Source organism: Triturus cristatus, chromosome 6 (genome assembly GCF_964204655.1).
Source record: "Triturus cristatus chromosome 6, aTriCri1.1, whole genome shotgun sequence".
Lineage (NCBI taxonomy): Eukaryota > Metazoa > Chordata > Amphibia > Caudata > Salamandridae > Triturus > Triturus cristatus.
In genome coordinates, this window is record NC_140589.1 from 1231575596 (window position 1) to 1231601510 (window position 25915).

Genomic DNA, 25915 nt, shown 5'->3' on the forward strand with positions numbered 1-25915 from the left:
TCTATAAGTGATTGTTTAAAAGACTAAGTATGTGTAAGTTTCCGTAGAAGTAAGTATGGTGGTGTGTGTATAACTGTATATGCAAGTAAATGTATGTTTGATTCTTTATTAGCATGAGTGACTATGTGTGTGAGTAACTCTATGGATGAGTGGCATTGTGTAACAGGATGTATAGGTGTATGAGTACATATGATGAGTGAGTACATGTATGAGTGACTGTATAGGATTGTTGGTGAATGAGTGGATGTGTATGTGGATCTTAGAATTACTGAAGAGGTTGTTGTAACTGGTATTGGTATGTCCATTGTTTTGAAAATTTTAGTCTCTATTTTTGAATGTGTGTATCAAAGGTTATATTAGGGTGAGAGGAGGTCTGCCACTCTATCACAAGGATGATGTCATCAGTGATGTCATCAGTGATGTCATTTGAGATGTCATCAGTGATGTCATGAGTGATGTCACTGACCATGTCATGAGTGATGTAATATGTGACGTCATCAGCAGTGCATTGCGGGCGCGCGAGTTATAGTTAGCTGAACTAACTATAACGGGGGAATTTCAATGGTTTTGTACAAGTGAAAAGTCCAGCTAACTATAACACCCCTGAAACCTATGGTTTTTTCAGTGAATTTCTGAGGTTTTTTAAATGCTAATTCCTAACTATAACGTGCCTGAAACCTATGGTTTTTTCAGTGAATTTCAAAGGTTTTTTAAATGCTAATTTCTAACTATGCCTACAGAGATAGGACATGTGAAGAAAGAAGAAAAAATGCACAGAAAGAAACAAAAGAAGTGCAGAAAGAAGCAACAGAAGTCCTCAAATACGAAGATAAGTGCAGGAAGAAGGATAACGTGCAGAAAGAACAAAAAGAAGAGCAGAAAGAAGCCTTGTTGCAAAATCATCCTGTACCCTCAACTTTTTCAGACGGATACTGGTGGTAACTGAGTCTGACTAACCAGTCCTAGAGCCAGTGCTATGTTAAAAGACACTTAGAATACAGTGAAAACACCTACATACACTAGGGAACATTATGCGTTGGGGTCCCCCTGTGATTAGCATGACCTCCTCTGTAAGCCCCTAGTGTATAATAGGGCATGGGGATTAAAACTACCTCTTAAAACAGGCCACAGGGCGTTTTTGCACACGTTAACTCAGGCCCCGTCCCCTCCCTTCACCACTGTGTAAACACGCCCTGTGTCCATTTTTAGTTGGGAGATTAAGTTCATTTGAATCCTGAGGGTCCCTAGGGTCCAACTAGCCCACTAGGTACCTCCAGTAAGTGCCACAGAGCTGCGTTGCAGAGAGGTGTAAAAAGTGGCACGGCCTGGACCACCTCTCTGCAATGCAGCTCAGTGGCGCTTACTGGAAGCACTTGGTGGGCTAGTTAGCCCCCAGGGGCCCTCAGTATTGAAGGGAAATTATATCCCCAATTTAAAACGTGCCATAGTGCGTGTTTGCACACGTCACCTCAGGCCCCGTCCCCTCCCTTCACCACTGTGTAAACGCGCCCTGTGGCTGTTCTAAGTTGAGAGATTAAGTCCCCCTGAATCCTAAGGGTCCCTAGGGTCAACCTAGACCACTAGGTACCTCCAGTAAGCGCCACAGAGCTGCGTTGCAGAGAGGTGTAAAAAGGGGCTTGGCCTCAGAACACCTGGCTGCAGCGCAGCTCCCTGGCGCATACTGGAGATGCCTGTTGGGGGCGCGTTTGCAGAGTGCTGCACGGAGGGGGCATGGCCTCCGGCACGATGCCAGTCTTTTATTTATTTTAGTTTTTTAAGAAGGGGGGCTGTTTGGTTCCCCTTCTTTTTCTAATTTATTGGCCCTGATGACCCCATCCCCCAGGGCCAGTCTCCTAATTATATTTTTTTGACCCCAATCCCCAGGGCCGGCCACTGTTTTTTATTATTTTTAAAAAATATATATTTACACACCTAGGACATGCTGGACAAACCGTACGTACCTATCACCATGACGATTTGCGTGATATTCATTAAAAGGCGACTATGCATGCAATGAATCCACGTGGAATGTATTTACACCACTAGTGAAGCTCTGACATGTCTGATGCTCTACCGTGCCTAATCCTGGTAGACACCCTTGTCGTTTATTTATACAAACATGGGTAGCTATTGACGGGCACATTTAATACACATGCACACCAAGCCATTCAAAGGGGATTCCACAAAAATTCGACCAAAACTATGCAAGAAACCCCCCTCACGGTTAATAAAACACACATCCACTGCCGGATGTGTAATACTTTTTATTTTACTCTCTGGAAAGGGGACGAACATCACTTGAGAGTCACAGCGTGCTCCTGACAGAGCCCAATGCTGTGTTACACCCACCATTGCCTGCCGAGTGCCACACACCTCTGTGTTGTATTCCACTAGCTAGTGCATATGCTATGACACTCTCTAGCCCATGTGCACTGTAACACCACCCCGTGAATATGTCATGCCACACTTGTCTTCGCACGGGTTATATTGCCCCATCTAACGTGCCTTTCTCGATGCCTATGTTATAACGCACAGTGCTATGCCATACATATTACAATCTGGGATCCATATCTTTGTCACAGTGCATATGCAACGTTACACTCCCCAGCACATATTTTATATTACAACTTTAGAGACTAGTTAGGTTACACAACACTGCCCTGTGCATATTACACTCCAAGGCGCATATCGCATAGCACGCGCTAGTGCCTGTGCTATCTCGCGCTCTCCAATGAATCTGTCAATGCGCACAATGTATTGCATATTATATTTCATGCCCGGTTCATCTTATATCACACTTTTTGGTGCATAGTTTATACCATACACTATATCTAGTTTTCATTTTCAATCGTGCTCTCAGGACTATGTTCTATATAACACTGTGTTCACCTACCCTTTTCACGGGCATTACATTTTGCGATAGGGGGTGGAGGGTCAGGGGGTGTTTCTGCCAAGTGAGCCCGGAGTCACAGTCACAAACGTCCTCTTCTTCCTGAATAAAAGTGAGATTATGCTGCATACTTGTTCATATTTTAAGTAGTTTGCACAGACACAATGTTTTAAAAACAATAAAGTTCCTAATACCCGCCTTCTCTGAACAGTTAGCTTGCTGCCCCATCCCCTTCCTCCCTATCCTCTGTTGTGTGAATCCATGGACTAGCCTCCTCCCTCCTGCCATGCATGGTCTGATGTGCTGCCACTGCCCTCAATTTAGTATGATGTACCAGTCCACTCCTCCTGCCCTCCATTGCCCAATTCTATGCCCCATCATTGACCTCCTGCTTAAACTCTGTGCTTAGCTTGCTGCCCCTATTCTCCTTCCCCCTGCCCTCCGATGTCTTTGTGCATGCCCCTGCTCCATCCTTTTTGCCCACCATGTCCCATGGACCTGCCACTCCTATCTACTCTGAGTGTTCTGTTGAGCTGCCACTCCCCTCCCACCTGCCTAGCATTGTCAGATGACTGTAACCTGTCCCTGCCACCTCCACCCTGCCTGTCCACATGCCATGCCCCTATCCTCTTCCTCCTGTCCTACATGGTCCATTGTACTGCCACACCCTTCTGCCCTCCCTGGTCTGTTGTGCTGCAACTGCTCCTCCTGCCTGCCCCGTGTGGTCTGTTGTGAGGTCCCTTCCCCTGAACTTTCTTGTCTGTGCACAGGTCCTGACCCTCCCTTCTATCCTCCATCGTCCTTTGTGCATGCCCCTCCACCCTCCTTCTTGCCCATCATAGCCATTGTGCTGCCACTAACCCTCCCACTTGCCATGCATGGTCTTCTGTGCTGCCATGGCCCCTCCCACCTTCCCTGTGTGGTCAGTTAGCTGCCCCTGACCCCCTCCCACCTTCCCTCCATGGTCTGTGTGTATGCCATCACAGTCTCACTGTTGCTCTTCATGGTGTGTCTTGCTTCTAGTGCCCATCCTGCCTGACCTCCATGGCTATCTTGCTGCTCCTGCCCTGCCCCCTTGCCCCCAGCCCTACTCCCTCCCTCCTGGCTTGTCTGTTCCATTGCAATGCCCCTGATCCGTCCCTCCTGCCCTTTATGGTCTGTTATGCTGCAGCTTTCTCTCCTGTCTGTCCATTATGGTCAGCTAGCTACCATTGCCTCTTGCCCCTCTGTTCTCTGTTGTCCATGTGCATGGTCCTGTCCCCTCCCTCTTGCTTTCTATGGATTGTTGTGCTGCACTCCCGTCCTGCATGCCCTGTGTGGTGTATTGTGCTGCTGCAAACCCTGATGCCTGCCCTGCAGGGTCAGTTTGGTGCACCTCTCCATGTCCCTCCTGTCCTCTGTTATCCAAGTCCATGTCCCTATCCCATTTCCTTCCATGATCCAATGTACCATACTTGCGAACATTTTGAACTTGGTAAGAGGGAGATTTTGAAACAAAACTGGGGTATTGATTTTCCCCTTTGAGTTACATTGAAAAAGAGGATATTGTAGACAGGAGACAGATCAAATAAAGCCCATTTGAGCTTAAAAACATTGGACGTTTCCTGGCTGAATCGGGTCTGTTGGCATGTATGGTTGTACTACCATTGCCTCTTCCTTCTGCCCACAATGGTCTATTACATTGCCACAGCCTTGAAGGAGGGTAGATTTTGTATCACAGGGGGCCCCTGGCCCGTTCTGTCCACACCTGAAGTATGAGACCCTTGTCCTTGCCCTGCCAGCTGCATTTGTAGGCCGTATTAAATTGACCAGCGGGTCCTGTGTTGCTATATAATTATCCTGAGACATCCTTACCACTCAGCCAGCATAAAACCCCTGTGTAGGCCCTTCTGTTCAATATGTAGGCCTCTTTGTTAAATTGACCATAGCTCTGCAATTTTAGTGTATAGCAGTCTGAAGGCAGGTCTGCGAGGCCTTCTGATCCAAACTAGTAGCCCCCACCCTACCCGAGTGCTCCGTGCTCGGTATCAAAGTTCAACATCCCCCTGAAGCTGTCGACATACAGTAGGCTGCATCCTGGACTGGTACTTGCTTCCTGGGCAGGTTTCCCGCTTTTAAGGAAGTGGCAACCGCAGAGCGTCAAGTTAGGAGAACTGAGGAGATTTTATACATGAATATATTGAATTCCCGTACAATACCCATTATTTTCTGCTTGCTCTATGGAACTTACGATAAGCGATTGGCCTGAGAGACTGACCTTTTCACCCAGTCCATTGTCAGCATTAAGTGGGTAAATGACGAAATGTCTGGTAAAATCTGCAGACGAAGCTTTTGGGTAGCATACGTAGGTAGATGTAGCGTGCAAAGGAGCCCACAAAATGATATAAAAAGGGAGCACCCACAGATATCGACGGACTACCTCGCCGTCTGTATGTAGGTTAACAGGCAGTGCAGGTTTTCCCCAAGAGCTGGGAGCTCTTGTCTTCCTTTGCTTAAAATGTCTTGCTCTGCTTTGCTTGAAGTATCTTATTCTATTTTACCTATATGAAATGTCATGTTATGTTTAACCATTGTTCTCTTTACTTTTGCATTTAAAAGATTTTGTATTGTAATTGCAGGAATGCTTGCTCTAAGAGTAAACGTGAGTGTTCCTAGGTAACATTTTCCTTGGTGTAACTTGTTTCTCATGATGCATTTATAGATGTGTTTTCTCTCTCTCTCTGTCAGTACATTAATTGAGATACAGAGAATATTATGACAGCTGTATGATTATCTGGATTCTGTATTTTGTACTTTATGTCTCTATTCTGCGGTTTCTTTGAAGTTGCATCTTCTCATTAAACTGCCATTGTATTCTGCCTCCAATTCCATGTCTCATATGTCTGTTTTCTTCATTTTTGGAGCAAGCGTTCCTAGGCACCCCGGCTCAAATTAAGGTGCCCCTTTTGTCCCTGACTCACTCTCCTGCTCAGTTCTGTGGTGGCTCCCGGGGATCTGGGGACCGCCCCTAGCTTCCTTGACCCGTAATAGATCTTCCCTCCAACAGCCTCTCTTGCAAGTCCTGTATTGTTGGTTTGTTGCCCCTGCCCCCCTTTCCACTGCCCTCCATAGTCTGTTGTGCTTCCACGGCCCTTCCTGCCTGCTCAGTGTGGTTAAATTGTTGCCTTTGCACCCTCCTACCTGCCTTCAATTTTCAGAGTCCGTGCCCCTGGCCTCTGCCTCTCAACAGTATCCTAATGAACAACTAGATTGCTAACATTCTATATTTATTACAAAAGTGTGGAACGCCTGACATCATCTTGATGTAATCAAAACTGTAATACCTAGAGCATTTCCTTTAGAAATTACATATATGAGAGGGTCTTATTGGCATCAAAATTATGGTTAATGCTCTAAAAGACTAAAATAAGGACATATTTTCTGAGTTTTCAAATAGCGACAAAGCACTTTTAAATTATTTGTTATCTTTATGTTTTTTTATCCAGTTGACCACTTGATTAAATGTTGCACTTAGGGGAGAGGATGTGGTGTTACTTCCAGAACTGCAGACTTTGCAACTGGGGAACCAGGTTGAAGTTTCTGCTTCAGCTCGACATTCTGTGATTCTGGTCAAATCACTTAGTCTCCCCATGTCTACAACCAAAATGAATTTGTTCTTGTGTGATGTAACCAATGCTCATGTAAAGCACTCCAATACCTGACAAGTCTTCACTATATAACACTGCAAAAACACAAAATAATAAGTGTTTTGCACACTTCTGTCATTGGGCTATATTTGGGCTACATCTGGGTGATTTTGGGCTACATTTGGGCTCTTTTGTCTCCGGTGGCCATCTTGGGAGATTTATTTGTTATGAAGTTTCCTAATTTCCTCATGTACTGCAGTCTCCTCAGTAGGAAATGCTTTCAGTTTTTTACTTTGATTCCATCATGAAGGTATTCAGGTATGTCACACATTTGCCATAAATTCTGAATGTTAGCACTCTAGTTGCTCATTAGATCACTGTAGTAAAACTACTGCACCATGGAAGTCTGCTCCTGGTATTAAAAGTGCATGTTTCAGTCTGCATGTCAGAATTTTTTAATGAAATAGAAGAGGATTTGAGAAGTCACTCAAAATGTGCCCTCATTTTCTTTCTTCAGCATTAATCATAATTTCTATGGCAAAATGAACCTCCTCATTGTGTTCCTTTTTAAATTAAATGTTTTAAGTTTTACCAGTTTATTCCAATCAAGATGGCTTCAGGTGTGCCATACTTTTGTCATAATGACGACAGTAAGCGCTCTAGTTGTTTTTAAGAACATTCTGGGACATTCTGTCATTGGGCTATACTTGGGCTACATCTGGGTGATATTTGGGCTACATTTGGGCTCTTTTGTCTCTGGTGGCCATCTTGGGAGACGTATTTGTTATGAAATTTCCTAATTTCCTCATTTACTGCAGTCTCCTCAGTAGGAAATACTTTCAGTTTTTTACTTTGATTCCATCAAGAAGGCATTCAGATGTGTCACACATTTGCCATAAATTCAGAATGTTAGCACTCTTTTTGCTCATTAGATCACTGTAGTAAAGCTACTGCTCACCAGGGAAAACTGCTGCTGGTATTGAAAGTGCATGTTTCGGTCTGCATGTCAGAATTTTTTAATGAAATAGAATAGGATTTGAGAAGTCACTCAAAATGTGCCCTAATTTTTCTTTCTGCAGCACTAATCATACTTTTTATGGAAAAATGAACCCCCTCATTTTGTTCCTTTTTAAATTAAATGTTTTAAGAGTTACCACTTTAATCCAAGCAAGATGGCTTCAGGTGTGCCATACGTTTATCATAAGTAGGACTGTTAGCGCTCTAGTAGTTCTTTGGAACACTCTGGGAAGCTGCAGTAGAACACAAAGGAATCAACTGACAGTCTCTGCCCTTGTTGGATGTACATGTTTTACTGAGAATGTCAGACTTCATTCTCACATGACTGAGAAAGATAATGTGAATTTACAGAAAATAAGCTCTCAGTTTAGCCTATAGATCACCTTCCAAACCTCTGTGGTAAAAGCATGAGAAAATATTTTTCTCTCAATCATGATATCCCAGCAGAAGGCTTTTTCACATGGTGAAATCACCTTAGAACATACCACAATTCCTAAAATGAGTATGGTACCATCAACAAATGATTTATAATGTAACTAAAGTCTTAAAACCTTCTATTAACTGCAATGCTTTTTAATGAGGTGCTATCATGTATATTGGTCCCAAGATGGCTGCCAACACTTCTTGGATGAAGTGCTGACAGCCAATCAGATCTCAGGATGAGATGTGTGGTTAGGCTCCGCCCACATATATATATGCTTTTAAATGCTATTTTCTCAGGAAATACTGAACAGATTTACACCAGACCTGCAAAAGGCACTTCCTTGACCTTATGGCTACCTCTCTGCCAAATTTCAAGTAATTCTGTTCAGCCGTTCGGGCTGTAGCTGTGTCTAAAGGTCCTATGGAAAAATGCATGGGGAAAACGCGTTTTGGGACCCCCCTTTTTTCTCGGCCCCTGCTTGACGAATCCCCCCGAGACTTTCAGGGTAGGAGCGGAGCGTAGCGCCCCACCTATTTTGAGAAATTCGCGAGGATTCGTCGACCGGCGCCAAAGTTATTCAAAATAGAATGTTGCGGATTTCCTATGGAAAAGGGGTCCTAACTATAACTACCTACTGGCGACCGCCAGTAGGTAATATATATATATATATATATATATATATATATATATATATATATTCACTGAAAGAAAAAATAGGTTTCAGGGCTGTTATAGTTAGCTGGACATTTCACTCGTACAAAACCATCGAAATTCCTCCGTTATAGTTAGTTCTGCTAACTATAACTCGCGCACCTGCAATCCACTGCTTATGATGTCACATATTACATCATTCACGACATGGTCAGTGAAGTCACTGATGATATCACTGATGACATCTCAAATGACATCACTAATGACATTATCCACGTGACAATCAGATACACCTCATCATACAGTATAACCTTTCATCACTCACTGTAAAATACAGAGTACCATATTTGAATCCATTGACACACCAATACAAGTTTCTAAAAACCCACTCAGTGATTCCTAGATCTACACACACATCTACCGAGGCACAGGATGGCTGCCAACACTTCCTGGTTTGGAGTATTGACAGCCAATTAACATACAGCTTGTGTTCAGCAGGGTGCGCGGATCCACCGCGGCCATAGATATATATGTGATTTCAATTTTGATTTTCTCAAGAACTACTGAACGGATTTACACCATTTAACCAAAAGGCACGACTCTGAACCAAGGTCTACCTTTTTTGCCAAATTTGGTGTAATTCCGTTCAGCAGTTCGGGCTGTAGCTGCAATTAAAGGTCCCTATGGAAAATTGCATTGGGAAAACACATTTTGGGACCCCCCCTTTTTTCTCAGCCCCCGCTTGATGAATCACCCTGAGACTTTCAGGATAGGAGGGGACCGGAGTGCCTCACCAGTTTTAAAAATTTCACGAACATTCGTCACCCGGCACCAAAGTTATTCCAAATAGAATGTTGTGGATTTCCTATGGATAATAGGTCCTAACTATAACTACCTACTGGTGACCAAGAAACAAGAATGTACTACCTGTCAGTTTTCAAAAGAACGCAATTAAGTCGACAGTTTTCAAAAGAACGCAATTAAGTCGTCAGGTATAACACTCCCGCTATACCATGTGCTCAAACCGAGAGAAAAAAAGGATAATTGTTTAATCAAAACATTTTATTTTGGTTTTACTATTGTCATCATAAAATATATACAACAAAGTAGCATTGACTCTAGAAAATGAAAATGAAAATTCCCATGGACTACCTTACATACCATTCATTCATACATACTAACACTTACATAACCCATTCTCACTGTGAAAGTACATTTAACATTCATCAAACGTAATGCCCAAACTTGATATCAATTCCCTATACAGAGATAACATAGCAAAAACTTTAAGGTATATCTAAATATATGCTTTCGTCAATCAATTGGATTTCAGGTTCAGGATCCATCATTGGTGTATGCTGACATCAGATGTGACAAAAAGGCTGGAATTGATTGGTAAAGGAAAAAGTGAACAAATTAATATGAATATATAATACTTGATTTAAACAATACAATGCATAGGGAACAAAGGCTTATTATTTCCCAGAGACACGCTGACGCGCATTTCGGTGTTGCCACCCCCAAAATCGGGGTGTCACCTTCTTCAGGGCATAGCTGAGAAATCAGAACAGGAGTCCATGGGGGTCTATGAAGTAGTGAAAAAATGTGTATTATTTATTAAAAGTATATATTGTTTTATTGCCGATAATCGATTTTTGTAAACATTTATCTTGCATATAATTTACAAATTAATGTATATTGGTATGGCACATGGTCTAGCTAAGGAGGGAGGAATGATAATAAAATAATAATGTCTATACCAATGACTAAGCACACATTAATAAATGAAGAAAAAGATTGCAAAGATATGATAAAATAAGGTGAAATGGAGAATGTGATCCACCACCAGAACGTGATAAAAGTAGAAATAAGAAGGTTGAACTAAATCAAAGACAGTATATATTTCAATGGCAGTCTTAATGGGGGAAAAGACTAAAAGTAGAATATCATAAAGGTCAATATCTCTTTGTCTGCAGAATAGTGGAACAATGGCTATACCGGTTACTTGCCTGACAAACTAAAGATGATCAAACAAAGTAAATGAATCTACTGGGAAAGTGGAAGCTGTATAAGGCGTTCGATGGAAGGATCTGCAGATGATGGAAAGAGGATAATCCATATGTCAGCCTAAACAGAGATGCTGTCTGATAATATATAGACTTGGGGCGATGAATGGCCTTACCTATATGGAAATGATTATCTACGGGATAATAGGAAACAACAGTGTTCAGAATAACATTAAAGAATTGGGATTCAGGCTTTATCCACCATATGGCGCGGTCAACCTGAAAAAGAAAGCAAAAATTTTGATCGAACTCGAATATATAGAAGACCTAAGCACGTAGGATTTGGTACGAGTTTGGTTAAAAAATAGACGAAAAACAGTTGTTCAGAAGTAATTTTTATGTTAAACATGGATTTACTGTCATAAAGATACATCGGCAATGTTTGCCTAATTTAAAATAATCCTAGTGTTGGCTGAACCATATATCGTAACTCAAAAAGCAACAAGCTGATCGATACACGGACATAGCTATACAGATGATGCAGTGTTTGAAAGGCTGATTGAGGATAGATAAGGACCTTAAAGATCTACCTGGAAATAAGCAGGAAACGGACTTCCCGGTAAATGATCGACGTAATGCAAAGATGTTAAAACAAGGAGTTGACCGAGCTGGCGTCTCGTATTACGCGGTGGTTTATAATGTTTAGTCTTTAAGGAAATGGAGGGACGATCTGATGCTGTCTATGTGGTCGATTCACATGCTCCAGAAGGAGACAGGAGACTGTATTAAAATACACATACTATAAATGGAGAGCCATTCAGAAAGACAAAAGTTTGTTTAATAAACTCACCACAAGATCAGAATAATGAATATCAATGCATCAATCGGCAGCAAGCGGCGATACGCGAACGCCCGCAGTGGACTGGTGAATAGAAAACGTGGGAAAAGCCGGTGATTTAAATGTAGTCTGATGAATGGTCCATGGTTAATGGACGAATCATCATGTGATTCAAAGGCGGGGACTAGAACTGCCAGGTAAACAGGGACACTTAAAGGAGCAGTGTTCAACTAATGGTAACAACATGAGAAATAGCCATTGAACATGGCACTAAAGCAGACACCAGGGGTGCGGAACTAATGAGAATTCCCTGAAAGTTTAAAAGAAACGATAGTAAAGAAGGGGATAACAATGCTATAGGTTTAAAAAGCTGGATCATAACTAGTAGTCATGATAAATGTGCAAATGACCCTGGTATTCCAGGTAAGATCGATGGAATGAATGAAGAGGGGGACGGATGATGGACAAAGATATATAAAAATAAAATAATATATTTCGTAATGATTACCAGAAGGTGAAAAAAAGGGTCTAAGTGTATTCACTTTTTGCGACGGAGATTATATCATCATAGATACTCAACGCGAGATGACAAAATGTACATGATAGCATTTTCCCATTGGAGGGATTCATTGAGACCGTTTTCCTTTGAGTCCAAAAAGAAGATCTAAAACACCTCACGTTTTTTTCGAATGTTGTTGCTATCCGACCCCTTTTGTGTGCGGATTTTTTCCAAAATGGACCAACGAAATCCGTTTTCGGTATGGTTGGCCTCCTTCCAGTGTGTTACTAGTGGGGCAGTAAGGTTGCTTCGTCTGATGTTAGATTTATGTTCCCCTATTCGGATCCTGCCTTCTCTAGCAGTCTCACCGACATAGGGGATGTTGCATGGGCAAATGATCACATAGACACAGTTGGAGGTTCTACAGTTGGTCATTTCATGAAGACCAATTGTCCGATTGTTGATCTTTAGGCTTTCACTTACTATGGCGTTGGGGCATGCGTGGCACGTCCCACATTTGTGATGTCCACGTATCGGAAGATTTCCAGTGATAGATCTTTGAACCAAACTGGTTTGTTTCGATAAATGGCCCTGACTAATAGGTTACTCAGATTTTTGTTTCTTCTAAACTCAAACATGGGTTTAGGGATCCCAGGTGTTTAGTTGTCCAGATTTAGTAGGTGCCACTGTCAGTTCATTATTTGACGAATTTTGTGGTCAATGGAACTATGTTTAATGACACAAACTAGTTGTTCTGTTTGTTTTCTTTCCTTGGGTATGAAGAGGGTGTCACGATTGTAGAAACTGGCTCTTTTGAGGGCATTTCTAACAAGTCCGTTAGGGTAACCTCTCTGAATAAATGTTTGTTTCATTATTTCAGAGTGATATAGGTAATCCCTAATGGATGTACAACTTCTACGAAGTCGTAGAAATTGACTAAAGGGGATGCTGTCCTTTTGACTAGTAGGATGAAAGCTATCAAAGTGTAGAAGGGTATTTCTGGATGTGGGTTTCGTAAAAAGAGAGACTTTTAACTGGAGGTCTTGGTGTTCCACAATAACATCCAGAAATTCAAGTTTGAGAGAACTTATTTGAGCCGTAAATCTTAAATTGGAATCTTCTAGATTAATCCACGAAATGAATTCATTGAGCATCTCTTGATCACCCCTCCAAACAAAAAAATATCGTCGATAAAACGAGACCAATGAAAGATGTTTTCGTAAAATGGGGCCAGTTCATTGTAGATGTTACGTTCTTCAAAGTTTCTCATATACAAACAAGCAACACTAGGTGCACAGGTGGCACCCATGCTGTCTCCCTGTACTTGATGATAAAAGTTGCCGTCAAATTCAAAAAAGTTCTCTTCCAGGATGATTTCTAGACAGTGGATCAAAAACGTGTTATTATGTAATGATGTCTCATTCTCAATTATATCGTTCACCACTCTAAGGGCCTCTCTTTGTGGAATGTTCGAATAAAGGGATTTAATATCCATGGTGACCAAGATTTCTTGGTCCTTATTAAATTGAAGTCCTTCAATTTTAGATATGAAATGCCCTGTATCTTTCACATATGACTTAAGTGTGGTAACCAAAGGTTGTAAAAACCTATCAAGATATTTTGAGAGGGGTTCCGTAGCTGATCCAATCGTCGAAACGATAAGTCTCATTGGAGGATTGTTTTGATTTTTGTGTGTTTTGGGTACCCCGTAAATGATGGGAAACCGGGTGTACATAGGTGTGTGGTATTCCGCCTCCTTATGGGAGATTTCTCCCCTTTCTATGGCTGTCTCCACAATATGGAGAATTCTACGTTTGAGTCTGGGTTCTGGATTGGTGGTAATCTTGGTATAATGTTCAGGGGACCCAAGGAGTACTTCCATCCTACTTTTGTAGTCACTGGTGTTGAATATAACAATCCCTCCCCCTTTATCGCATGGCTTTACTGTGAGATCTTTGTTGTCTTTGAGGATTGTCAAGGCTGTTTTTTCTTCCCTGGAGATATTATAAGGCGGATAGGGCACAAATTTTAAAGTTTTTTGCAACTTGTTTAAAACAGCTTTCTCGAAGAGGTCCACCTCTTTGCCAACAAGTTCAATGTTGGGCACGAAGTTGGAGGGCGGTTTCAAACCTGATAGATTTTCCTCAATGTTGATTTGGTCTCTATTTTAGAAGAATTTTTTATGCCTAACTTTGCGGAAGAACGCATGAAGGTCTTTCATGAGTTCAAATTTGTTCATAGTTACAGATGGTACAAAGGATAGTCCCTTGGTAAGCAGTGTCTTGGTAGAATCATCCATCTGATCAGAAGATAGATTAAATACTGGAATTTTGGTTATGTTCGCCAGCTTTGATTCAGTTGAGTTCGAATGTATCTCTGGGGCTGAGCTAGTTCCTGGTACCTCTGTTGTTGTTCTGATTCCTGATATTGATCCCTTTGGTGTGAATTCTGGTATTGATTCGAATATTGGTTTGAATATTGGTTTGGGTACCTCGGGCGCAAACCGCCCCTTCGGTTCCCTAAAAAACGGTTTTACCTTGGTTTCTCTCGGGTGCTAGTCTAGATGGTGGATTATGATGGGGGGAGCCCTCACTATCTGAATCAGTGGTGTCTGTGAATGTGATTATACGTTTATTACCCCAATCAGGAATGATGTTACCGGCGATGTTTTCGCTTGTGGGGGTATAAAAGTTCTCAGAGAGATAGGGGTAAGCCCATTCTTGGGAGAAAAGTCTGATGTCTTTTCTAAGCTTATCGGTTTTCCTTTTTAGAAGATACTCACTAAATGAATCTAGTTCAATCGCAAGTTCTTCAAGTTTTTTCTTTCCATCTTCAAGGCCGCTAGATAGTTTCAATTTTTCTTCCAACTCTAGGATCTCTTTGTTGAGTAACTGGATGACCTCCATAGCTGTTTCTATAATGAGGATCATCCAGTCTCTGGAACATCTATTGGATATCAGGGCCCACTTCTCAAGGAATTGCCTAATCACCCCAAAGAGTCCTGGTATATTCCCAACGCGGAGACCAATTGGAATAGTTCCCGCCTTGAGGTATTCCAAGATAAAGTTTGCGTGTGATTCTGTACGCTTTGCTTTTTTCTTTGGGTTGAAGAGTTCGGACCACTCTTCATTGGGTCCCTTAGAGAGTGAAAAGGGTCTGTCTGAATCTGTTGTTTGACCTAAGAGGCGAGCATAGTCTTCATAGGAAAACCCAAAGGTTTTAATACTGTCCATGAATGTTCCTAAAGATAGAACAACAAAAATGACAAAGTTGATAATAAGAAACAAAAGATAAGACAATAATAACGAAGAAAACCTAGGGCAATAATGCCACAAGAAGAATGAGTGCAATAGTCAAAAAATGGAGCAAAGGATTTTTAAGGAGTAACTAACTACCCCACAGTAACCAGGCTGGGAAGGAACAACTACTAAAATGAGGGGGTACCCCTAAGGTGATATAGGTAGTGCAATGGGGGAAATTCAAGGGTATCAAGAAACAAGAATGCACTACCTGTCAGTTTTCAAAAGAACGCAATTAAGTCGTCAGTTTTCAAAAGAACGCAATTAAGTCGTCAGATATAACACTCCCGCTATATCATGTGCTCAAACCGAGAGAAAAAAAGGATAATTGTTTAATCAAAACATTTTATTTTGGTTTTACTATTCTCATCATAAAATATATACAACAAAGTAGCATTGACTCGAGAAAATGAAAATGAAAATTCCCATGGACTACCTTACATACCATTCATTCATACATACTAACACTTACATAACCCATTCTCACTGTGAAAGTACATTTAACATTCATCAAACGTAATGCCGAAACTTGATATCAATTCCCTATACAGAGATAACATAGCAAAAACTTTAAGGTATATCTAAATATATGCTTTCGTCAATCAATTGGATTTCAAGTTCAGGATCCACCATTGGTGTATGCTGACACTAGATGTGACAAAAATGCTGGAATCGATTAGTAAAGGAAAAAGTGAATAAATTAATATGAATATATAATACTTGATTTAAACAATACAATGCATAGGGAACAAAGGCTTATTACTTCCCAGAGACATGCCGATGCACGTTTCGGTGTTGCCACTCCCAAAATCTGGGTGTCACCTTCTTCAGGGCATAGCTGAGAAATCGGAACAGGAGTCCATGGGGGTCTATAAAGTAGTGAAAAAATGTGTATTATTTATTAGAAGTATATATTGTTTTATTGCCGATAATCGATTTTTGTAAACATTTATCTTTCATATAATTTACAAATTAATGTATATTTGTATGGCACATGGTCTAGCTAAGGAGGGAGGAATGATAATAAAATAATAATGTCTATACCAATGACTAAGCACACATTAATAAATGAAGAAAAAGATTGCAAAGATATGATAAGATAGGGTGAAATGGAGAATGTCATCCACCACCAGAACGTGATAAAAGTAGCAATAATAAGGTTGAACAAAATCAAAGACAGTATATATTTCAATGGCCGTCTAAATGGGGGAAAAGACTACAAGTAGAATATCATAAAGGTCAATATCTCTTCGTCTGAAGAATAGTCGAACAATTACTATATCGGTTACTTACCTGACACACTAAAGATGATCAAACAAAGTAACTGAATCTACTGGGAAAGTGGAAGCTGTATAAGGCGTTCGATGGAAGGATCTGCAGACGATGGAAAGAGGATAATCCATATGTCAGCCTAAACGGAGATGCTGTCTGATAATATATAGACTTGGGGCGTTGAATGGCCTTTAGGTTACTTACCTATATGGAAATGATTATCTACAGGATAATAGGAAACAACAGTGTTCAGAATAACATTAAAGAATTGGGATTCAGGCTTTATCCACCAGATGGCGTGGTCAACCTGTAAAAGAAAGCGAAAATTTTGATCGAACTCGAATATATAGAGGAACTAAGCACGGTGGATTTGGTACGAGTTTGGTTAAAAAAATAGACAAAAAACAGTTGTTCAGAAGTAATTTTTATGTTAAACATGGATTCACTGTCATAAAGATACATCGGCAATGTTTGCCTAATTTAAAATAATCCTAGTGTTGGCTGAACCATATATCGTAACTCAAAAAGCAACAAGCTGATCGATACACAGACATATCTATACAGATGATGCAGTGTTTGAAAGGCTGATTGAGGATAGATAAGGACCTTAAAGATCTACTTGGAAATAAGCAGGGAACAGACTTCCCGGTAAATGATCGACGTAATGCAAAGATGTTAAAACAAGGAGTTGACCGAGCTGGCGTCTCGTATTACGCGGTGGTTTATAATGTTTAGTCTTTAAGGAAATGGAGGGACGATCCGATACAGTCTATGTGGTCGATTCAAATGCTCCTGAAGGAGACAGGAGACACATACTATTAACGGAGGGCCATTCAGAAAGACAAAAGTTTGTTTAATAAACTCACCGCAAGATCAGAATAATGAATATCAATGCATTAATCGGCAGCAAGCGGTGATACGCGAACGCCCGCAGTGGACTGGTGAATAGACGGTGATTTAAATTTAGTCTGATGAATGGTCCATGGTTAATGGACGAATCATCATGTGATTCAAAAGCGGGGATTAGAGACTGCCAGGCAAACAGAGACACTTAAAGGAGCAGTATTCAACTAATGGTAACAACATGTGAAATAGCCATTGAACATGGCACTAAAGCAGACTCCAGGGGAGAATTCCCTGAAACTTTAAAAGAAACAATAGTAAAGAAGGGGATAAGAATGCTATAGGCTTAAAAAGCTGGATCATAACTAGTAGTCATGATAAATGAGCAAATGACCCTGGTATTCCAGGTAAGATCGATGGAATGAATGAAGAGGGGGACGGATGATGGACAAAGATATATAAAAATAAAATATTATATTTCGTAATGATTACCAGAAGGTGAAAAAAAAGGGTCTAAGTGTATTCACTTTTTGCGACAGAGATTCTATCATCATAGATACTCAACGCGAGATGACAAAATTTACATGATAGCATTTTCCCATTGGAGGGATTCATTGAGACCGTTTTCCTTTGAGTCCAAAAAGAAGATCCAAAACACCTCACGTTTTTTTCGAATGTTGTTGCTATCCGACCCCTTTTGTGGGCGGATTTTTTCCAAAATGGACCAACGAAGTTCGTTTTCGGTATGGTTGACCTCCTTCCAGTGTGTTACTAGTGGGGCAGTAACGTTGCTTCGTCTGATGTTAGATTTATGTTCCCCTATTCGGATCCTGCCTTCCTAGCAGTCTCACCGACATAGGGGATGTTGCATGGGCAAATGATCACATAGACACAGTTGGAGGTTCTACAGTTGGTCATTTCATGAACATCAATTGTCCGATTGTTGATCTTTAGGCTTTCACTTACTATGGCGTTGGGCATTGCGTGGGACTTCCCACATTTGTGATGTCCGCTTTTCGGAAGATTTCCATTGATAGATCTTTGAACCAAACTGGTTTGTTTCGATAAGCTGGCCCTGACTAATAGGTTACTCAGATTTTTGTTTCTTCTAAACGCAAACAGGGGTTTAGGGATCCTAGGTGTTTGGTTGTCCAGATTTAGTAGGTGCCACTGTGAGTTCACTATTTGACGAATTTTGTGGTCAATGGAACTATGTTTAATGACACAAACTAGTTGTTCTGTTTGTTTTCCTTCCTTGGGTATGAAGAGGGTGTCACGATTGTAGAAACGGGCTCTTTTGAGGGCATTTCTAACAAGTCTGTTAGGGTAACCTCTCTGAATACATTTCTGTTGAATTATTTCAGAGTAATATAGGTAATCCCTAATGGATGTACAATTTCTACGAAGTCGTAGAAATTTACTAAAGGGGATGATGTCCTTTTGACTAGTAGGATGAAAGCTGTCAAAGTGTAGAAGGGTATTTCTGGATGTGGGTTTCGTAAAACGAGAGACTTTTAACTGGAGCTCTTGGTGTTCCACAATAACATCCAGAAATTCAAGTTTGAGATTACTTATTTGAGCCGTAAATCTTAAATTGGAATCTGCTAGATTAATCCATGAAATTAATTCATTGAGCATCTCTTGATCACCCCTCTAAACAAAGAAGATATAGTCGATAAAACGAGACCGATGAAATATGTTTTCGTAAAAAGGGGCCAGTTCATTGTAGATGTTACGTTCTTCAAAGTTTCCCATATACAAACAAGCAACACTAGGTGCACAGGCGGCACCCATGCTGACTCCCTGTACTTGATGATAAAAGTTGCCATCGAATCGACCGCCAGTAGGTAATATATATATATATATATATATATGAAATCCAACAGGCTGTCTCCCACCTCCAAACGGCGAGGAAGAAGCACACGGACACCAACTCGTGCTTCACAGGTTTTTAATGACAATCAGCACCCACACAGCACGCCATTACGCGTTTCGGCCACCAGATGGCCTTGATCACATGAAGTAACTGCCGATTCATTAGCTTTTATATTTTGAGAGCACTCTATAATCTCGTGATGCTTGTGACGATAGACATAGAAAAAATAAATTGGTCTACATAACAAACAAAATAATTTTTTGGTTATGAAGAACATATAACATATACAAATACATTAGTAATTGTAACAGCATGGGTCTGGGACATTTCATAGTTATATCATTAGATATACCTGATTATAACTACCTTTCCTTGTTCACGGAAAAATCCCAACCTTGTAAATACATGGTGGTTTTCAAAGGTTTAAGGTGCAATTGTAGATTGTGCAAATACGCAAATTGTAGGTGCAAATCCTGATATATAAAGTGCAAATAGTGCCACCAAGGTGCAACAAAATGCAAATGTGCAAAATACGCAATAATAGTGCAAAGTGCAAGCAAATGCATATGTATACATATGGTAATTGTGTTACAGACCATAATTGATGTCCTTAAATAGTGCACAATCAGAATTCATTGCAACATTTCAACAGATGATAAAATAGTATCTAACGATAAAACCTATATGTAAGACCCGACATTGCTGTTAAAGCCAATAGCCTATGTAAAAGATCCTAAAGCTAATCAAGAAGTGAGAAAAGTGCAAATAGTAAAATAATGATAAAATACGGCGGGGGTCAAGCAAGGAAGAGGATAGGAGGAACACTCTAAAATGCTAATCAAATGTATGGGGTTCCATATTAACAAATACATATTGAAAACAACCAAACACCTGATCTTTGGCGAAAGTAGGTCCAAAGTTGGAGCGTGTCCCCAAAGCTGCTTGCACCTAAATTGTATTACACCTAAGGGTAAAAGGAGCTTAGCTGAGAGATTCCTCATATATGGAGAACTGGAACACACCGTTATATGGAGAAAGCGTTTGATTTTCATTATTTTCTTGTCTTTGGCCTTACCCCTTTAGAATCAAAAGACAAAAATAGGAAAGATATAGAAGGAACAGATTAGTCCAAACGACTGGCTAACAGTTCTACTCTCAATGCAATTAGAAAATAGTATTTATAAAATTGATGAGGATACAGGTAAAACAGGTAAGTGAACAGATAAATTGATCAGTAAGATAGCTTCGGACATAAGAATTTGACACTATATACGCTGCAGATGTCAGTCAAGTAAGTAAAAAGCGAGTCTAAAGAGAGCATGATCAATCCCGTGTAGCCTGTCAATACTCAAATAAAATTGTGTAGGTCTTCAGTGGTGTTTAAGCCTGTGGGTGCTTTGCTATCGAACTCGAGTATATATTTGGTTTCGAGTTGTCTAAGGGCTTTTTCCCTGTTGCCCCCTCTTCGCTGTGCGGGGACACCGTCGACAATAAAGTATTTCAGGCAACTGAGTTCATTATTATGTAGTTTTCTGAAGTGACGTGCTACGGGGTAGCTGGAGTCATTATTCACAATTGCCCTTTAATGTTGTAAAATTCTGACATGGGCTTGTAACTTGGTGCTCCCAATGTAATTCAAATCACATGTACAGGAAAGGACATACACCACAAATTCAGATCTACATGTAAAATGGCCCTTAATTTGTCTGGGGTTGTCACTGAACGGGACTGAATACTGAGTGGTATTTTGACCAAATTTACATGCTCTGCAATTGGTGCATTTGAAAAAACCTCTTTTAGGTTTTAGCCACGAACTGCTAGCCGGTATTGGAATATTTGGTCTCATGAGCTCCTCTCTCATGGTTCTGGCCCTTCTAAACGTCAGTACAGGTTTGGAAGGTAACATGGGGGCCAGGACACCATCAGTCAATACAATTGGCCAGTTTTTATTTACCATGGCTCTGATTTTACGGTGCTGTTTGTTAAATGTTGTGATCAAACGTGGTACATTGGAGTTTGCATTGTCAGATGTATCCACTGAGCTATGTTCACTCGTATTGACCGATTTGTCTATGAGTAGGGAGTTCCTGGGAGTGGATTCCACTTTGTTGTAGGCTTCCCTAAGGATCCCCTCAGAGTAACCCCTTTGCCTCATCCTGTTCATTGCTTCTTCTGAACATTGAACCCTCTCCTCCGGTATACTACAAATACGTTTAATACGGAGGAGTTCCCCATAGGGGATGCTTTTTATGAGGTGTGGTGGATGGGCGCTGCTGGCGTGTAAGATAGAGTTGCCAGCGGTGGATTTCCTATACAGACATGTTTCTACATGGTTCTCAACAATCGTGACTTTAGTGTCTAAAAATTCAACTGATGTGTTGTCCAACTTAAAAGTGAATTTGAGATTAAAAACGTTGTTATTTAAAACCTCAATAAAATCAATCACACTTTCACGATCGCCTTTCCAAACCATAAAAACATCGTCAATGTATCTGTACCACTCTACTATCTTGGATCCAAACACCTTAGCATGGGTTCCCATGAGAACCTGCTCCTCCCACCAGCCAACATGCAAGCAGGCATAGCTGGGGGAGAAGCAAGCTCCCATGGCGACTCCCCTCTTTTGAGAGTACAGTTCATTTTCAAACATAAAATAGTTATTGTTCAATGCCCAGTGAATAAGTTCTAAAAGCATAATGTTGTGATTGTAAAATTTGATTGGTCTGCAGTCCAGATAGTGTTTGGTGGCGGCAATCCCTGTATTGTGTTCTATGCTTGTATACAAGGACTCTATGTCAAGAGTGACCAACAAGAAATCCTCATGCCATTGAATTCTGGCTAGTTTCCTGATAAAGTCACCAGTGTCCTTAATGTACGTTGGTAAAGCACGGACTAGTGGCTGTAAAAAGTAATCCACATACTTACTCGCATTTTCACTGATGCTCCCAATAGATGAAATGATGGGTCTGCCTGGTACCGGCCTCACGCCTTTATGGATTTTTGGTATCAGGCGGAGCGTTGGGATGATCGGAAACTCATTAAACAAAAAATCGAATTCTTGGCTTGAAATTAATCCCTGCCTTTTGTAAGCATGTAACATTTTCTTCAGGGATTCCTTAGATGTATTGTAGATTTTTAAGCTGATTTTTTCATAACACTCAATGTCCGAAAGCTGCCTTTTTACTTCAGTTCTGTATTCCTCCTTGGGCCAGATGACCACATTGCCCCCCTTGTCAGATATACAAATTATTAGGCCAGGGTTGCTGTTCAATTTATGGATCAAGTTCTTGTATTGTAAATCTTGTTGCTTTATTCTCCTGCTGTTAGAACTTGTGGCCCGATAGAGATTCTTTAAATCATTAGTTACCATCTCTTGAAAAATATCAATCGCGTCCTTGGGCATCATGGGGATGAAGTTAGATTTGCCTCTAAAAGGACTTAGCCCGGCACATGATTCTGTGCCAATGATGTAGGCAAGTCTGTCTTGGGAGGGCCGTGTGTCGACTGACTGGCTAAGGGAATCATGGTTCATTTTATTCAAATCCGCCAGGGTGAGAAGTAACTGTGCATCGGCAGATTCCAAATTGTGTTCATTGGAAGTTGCGCTGTTGTCCTGAGGACCCGTGTTCGTTTTGCTGCCAGATTTTATGGTGAAAAACTTCTTTAATTTCAACTTTCTTGTAAAATTAAATAAATCCGCTCTGGTTTTGCAGTAGTTGAAATTATTGCCAGCGCAATATGAAAGGCCTAAGGAAAGAATATTGTCCTCTTTAGCGGTGAGCACAAGCTTGGAAAGATTCACTATGGTGTTGTTGTTGGTTTGACCATCACCTAACGTCGTCGCCATTGCGGTTTTCTGCCTCTTTGCGCGGCGGGCCTTTCTTCTGGCATTGCGTTTTTTGTTCTGTTTTGCCCTGCGGATACTTGTGGATTCCGCGGCCTCAGGGTTTGACGGCGGTCCTCGGCTAAAAAATTCAGCTCTTCGCCAGGTTGTAATATGCCGGACATGAGGCTGCCCCGGACCGTTTCCTCGCCTTCGTTGCCGCTTCCACTGGTCAAGGAAACAGAGTCACCTGTGTCAGATTCTATTGGCGTGCATTGTTCGCTACTGTTGGATATTTCACGCGTGGTGGTAGCCAGTTTGTCCGAGCGTCTCTTCCTTGCACTGTCATAGCGGCGGGCAAAAGTGAAAATCTGCCCAAGCTCATAGTCCTCTTTATCCCTGGCGAACTTGCGTAATTTCCTCAGTTTAATTTTCTCTTGTTGTATCTTAATCCTGTCCTCGATTTCTTTTCTTTGCTTGAGAATTTCTTCCTTTTCTGATCGATTATTGAGTTGCTCGTTGATTTCCTCTATCTTTTTGATGAGTGCATCACGATCGATTCGGGCATATTTAATAAGGATTTTCACTGCATTCATGGACGCATTAAGGTTGTTATCCGCCCATTCCACCAACATTTCTGGGTGGATGTTGTCGAAATTGGGTGCCAGCATAATCCTTAAGCCTCGTGGAATCCGACCTGCTTCCACGTACTTGGTCAATGATATCTCCTCCCACCACTTTGTCATTTCACTCCGTTGGCATTTTTCGAGTGATTTCAGTAGTGTCTTGAGATCAAGGTTGGAATCCGTAGTCGGGTCGATGCCTGCATCTGAACGTTTCGTGGATACTGCCATCAAGTCTTTAAAGAGCTCCTCAGCCTCCGCCTCGCGGTCCCGCTGGGCGTTACTTGACATGCTTGTGGGGTGGTGATGCTGTCTTTTTGTCGAGATCCGGGGGTGTACCTGGATCGGATGAATGATGAAGCACTGCCTCGAAACCCGTGCACGTCTGAAATCCTTGTGGCCCAAGTTCAGAGAAAATGCCTGGAATCCCCAACGAATACGTCAGAGAATCGCGTCCGGCAATACTTCTCCAAGGGCACTCTGGGATATGTAGTCCGCACGGGGGAGCCACCGCGTTTTTCCTTATCAGGAATATGAGACGTAGAGCGGCTGAGAGCGGCGGCCCACACACTTCGAGGGGATCCATGAACGGTAGCAGACCCACTACCGAGTGATTGCTATGAAATCCAACAGGCTGTCTCCCACCTCCAAACGGCGAGGAAGAAGCACACGGACACAAACTCGTGCTTCACAGGTTTTTAATGACAATCAGCACCCACACAGCACGCCATTACGCGTTTCGGCCACCAGATGGCCTTGATCACATGAAGTAACTGCCGATTCATTAGCTTTTATATTTTGAGAGCACTCTATAATCTCGTGATGCTTGTGACGATAGACATAGAAAAAATAAATTGGTCTACATAACAAACAAAATAATTTTTTGGTGATGAAGAACGTATATATATATATATATATACACACACATATATATATTACCTACTGGCGTGTGCCAGTAGGTAGTTATAGTTAGGACCTCCTTTCCATAGGAAAACCGTTATTTGATTTGCCAATAACTTTGGTGCCGTTTGCCGAATCTTCGCGACATTTTCAAAACCCATGCAGTCACGTCAGCTGTTCTCTTAAAATTTCGGAGTGATCCGTCAAGCGGGGGCCGAGAAAAAGGGGGGGTTCCAAAATGCTTTTTCTCAATGTTAGTTTCCATTGCAAACGTTAGACACGTCTACAGCTCAAACTGCTGAATAGAATTACACCAAATTTGGCAAAATGGTAGCTCTTGGTTCAGAAAGCACTCTTTTTGTTAAATGGTGTAAATTCGTTCAGTAGTTCCTGAGAAATTCAAAGATTTTTCAGATATCCAATTCTGGCCAATGGTGGATCCGCAAACCCTTCCGATATCATGCCTGAGAACAGATTAGCTGCCAATACTTCAGACCAGGAAGTGTTGGCAGCCATCTTGTGACTCGGTTGAACCAAGTCACAAGAACAAAAAGGTTAAAAAGCATGAAATGGGGCAGGGTGGATCCGCAAATCCGGCTGAAAATTTTCAAAAAACAAAGCGCGGACTCCCGCACTTTGTCTCCTTTAGACCCCTGGGTGAGGCAGGTCCGAGGACAATCAGAAATAGTGATGTGGGGGCCCATGCAGGCCCCTGCAGCCCTGGAAACCTCCCCATGGCTAATTTTTGGAAATGCGGGGGTTATGTGGCCCCCCACGCATCCAGGAGGACCACCACTTCCAGGGCTAATTATGTGAACTGTGGGGGGGCAGCACAGCTCTCCCGCAGCCCCAGGGACCGTCACCTACCTGGTACTCTGTTTGTAATAATGTGCGGGTGGGTCCAACACCCCACACAGCCTCGGGGACCACCTCCTCCTCGGGGCTATTTCAAAGATGGGAGAGGGGCTGCGCGGTCCTGTCCTGGAGACGTAAATCCAAATGGTCGCACACTGCTGACCTACCTGCGTGTTACCCCAAAGAACTGTGGTCCCTGTAGTCAGCGTCGGCGGATACACCTATGCTCGTGTCATGAGTGCAAGTGTGAATAGCGTTAGCCATCCCTGGACACGTGTTTCGAGGTAGTTGCCTCTCGTCAGCAGGGAGTAGGAAAGAATGTGGGGTTGCTGTGTAAGCTGCTAAAATCATTATCAGGTAAAGTACCTCTCGTAGCAACGCAGGTGCGTAACCTAGAGCCCGTCGGCTCTCCCGGCTCAAGGAGCCACTAAATTAATAAATCCAAATGGTCGCACACTTCTGTCCTGGAGACG

The 25915-nt window shown here is 41.7% G+C and overlaps 1 protein-coding gene and 1 long non-coding RNA gene across 3 annotated transcripts in view; one reads left to right on the top strand and one right to left on the bottom strand.

The window, feature by feature from the left end:
- The window catches only part of TRAPPC3L (trafficking protein particle complex subunit 3L), a 663369-nt gene that overhangs the window by 252325 nt on the left and 385129 nt on the right, over nt 1-25915 (top strand). The window lies entirely within an intron of this gene.
- Nucleotides 9656-25915, bottom strand: part of LOC146821226 (uncharacterized) — a 66258-nt gene continuing 49998 nt past the window's right edge. The window contains exon 2 of the long non-coding RNA XR_014963138.1: nt 9656-16119. This is a non-coding gene — a long non-coding RNA (uncharacterized LOC146821226). The remainder of the gene's footprint in view (nt 16120-25915) is intronic.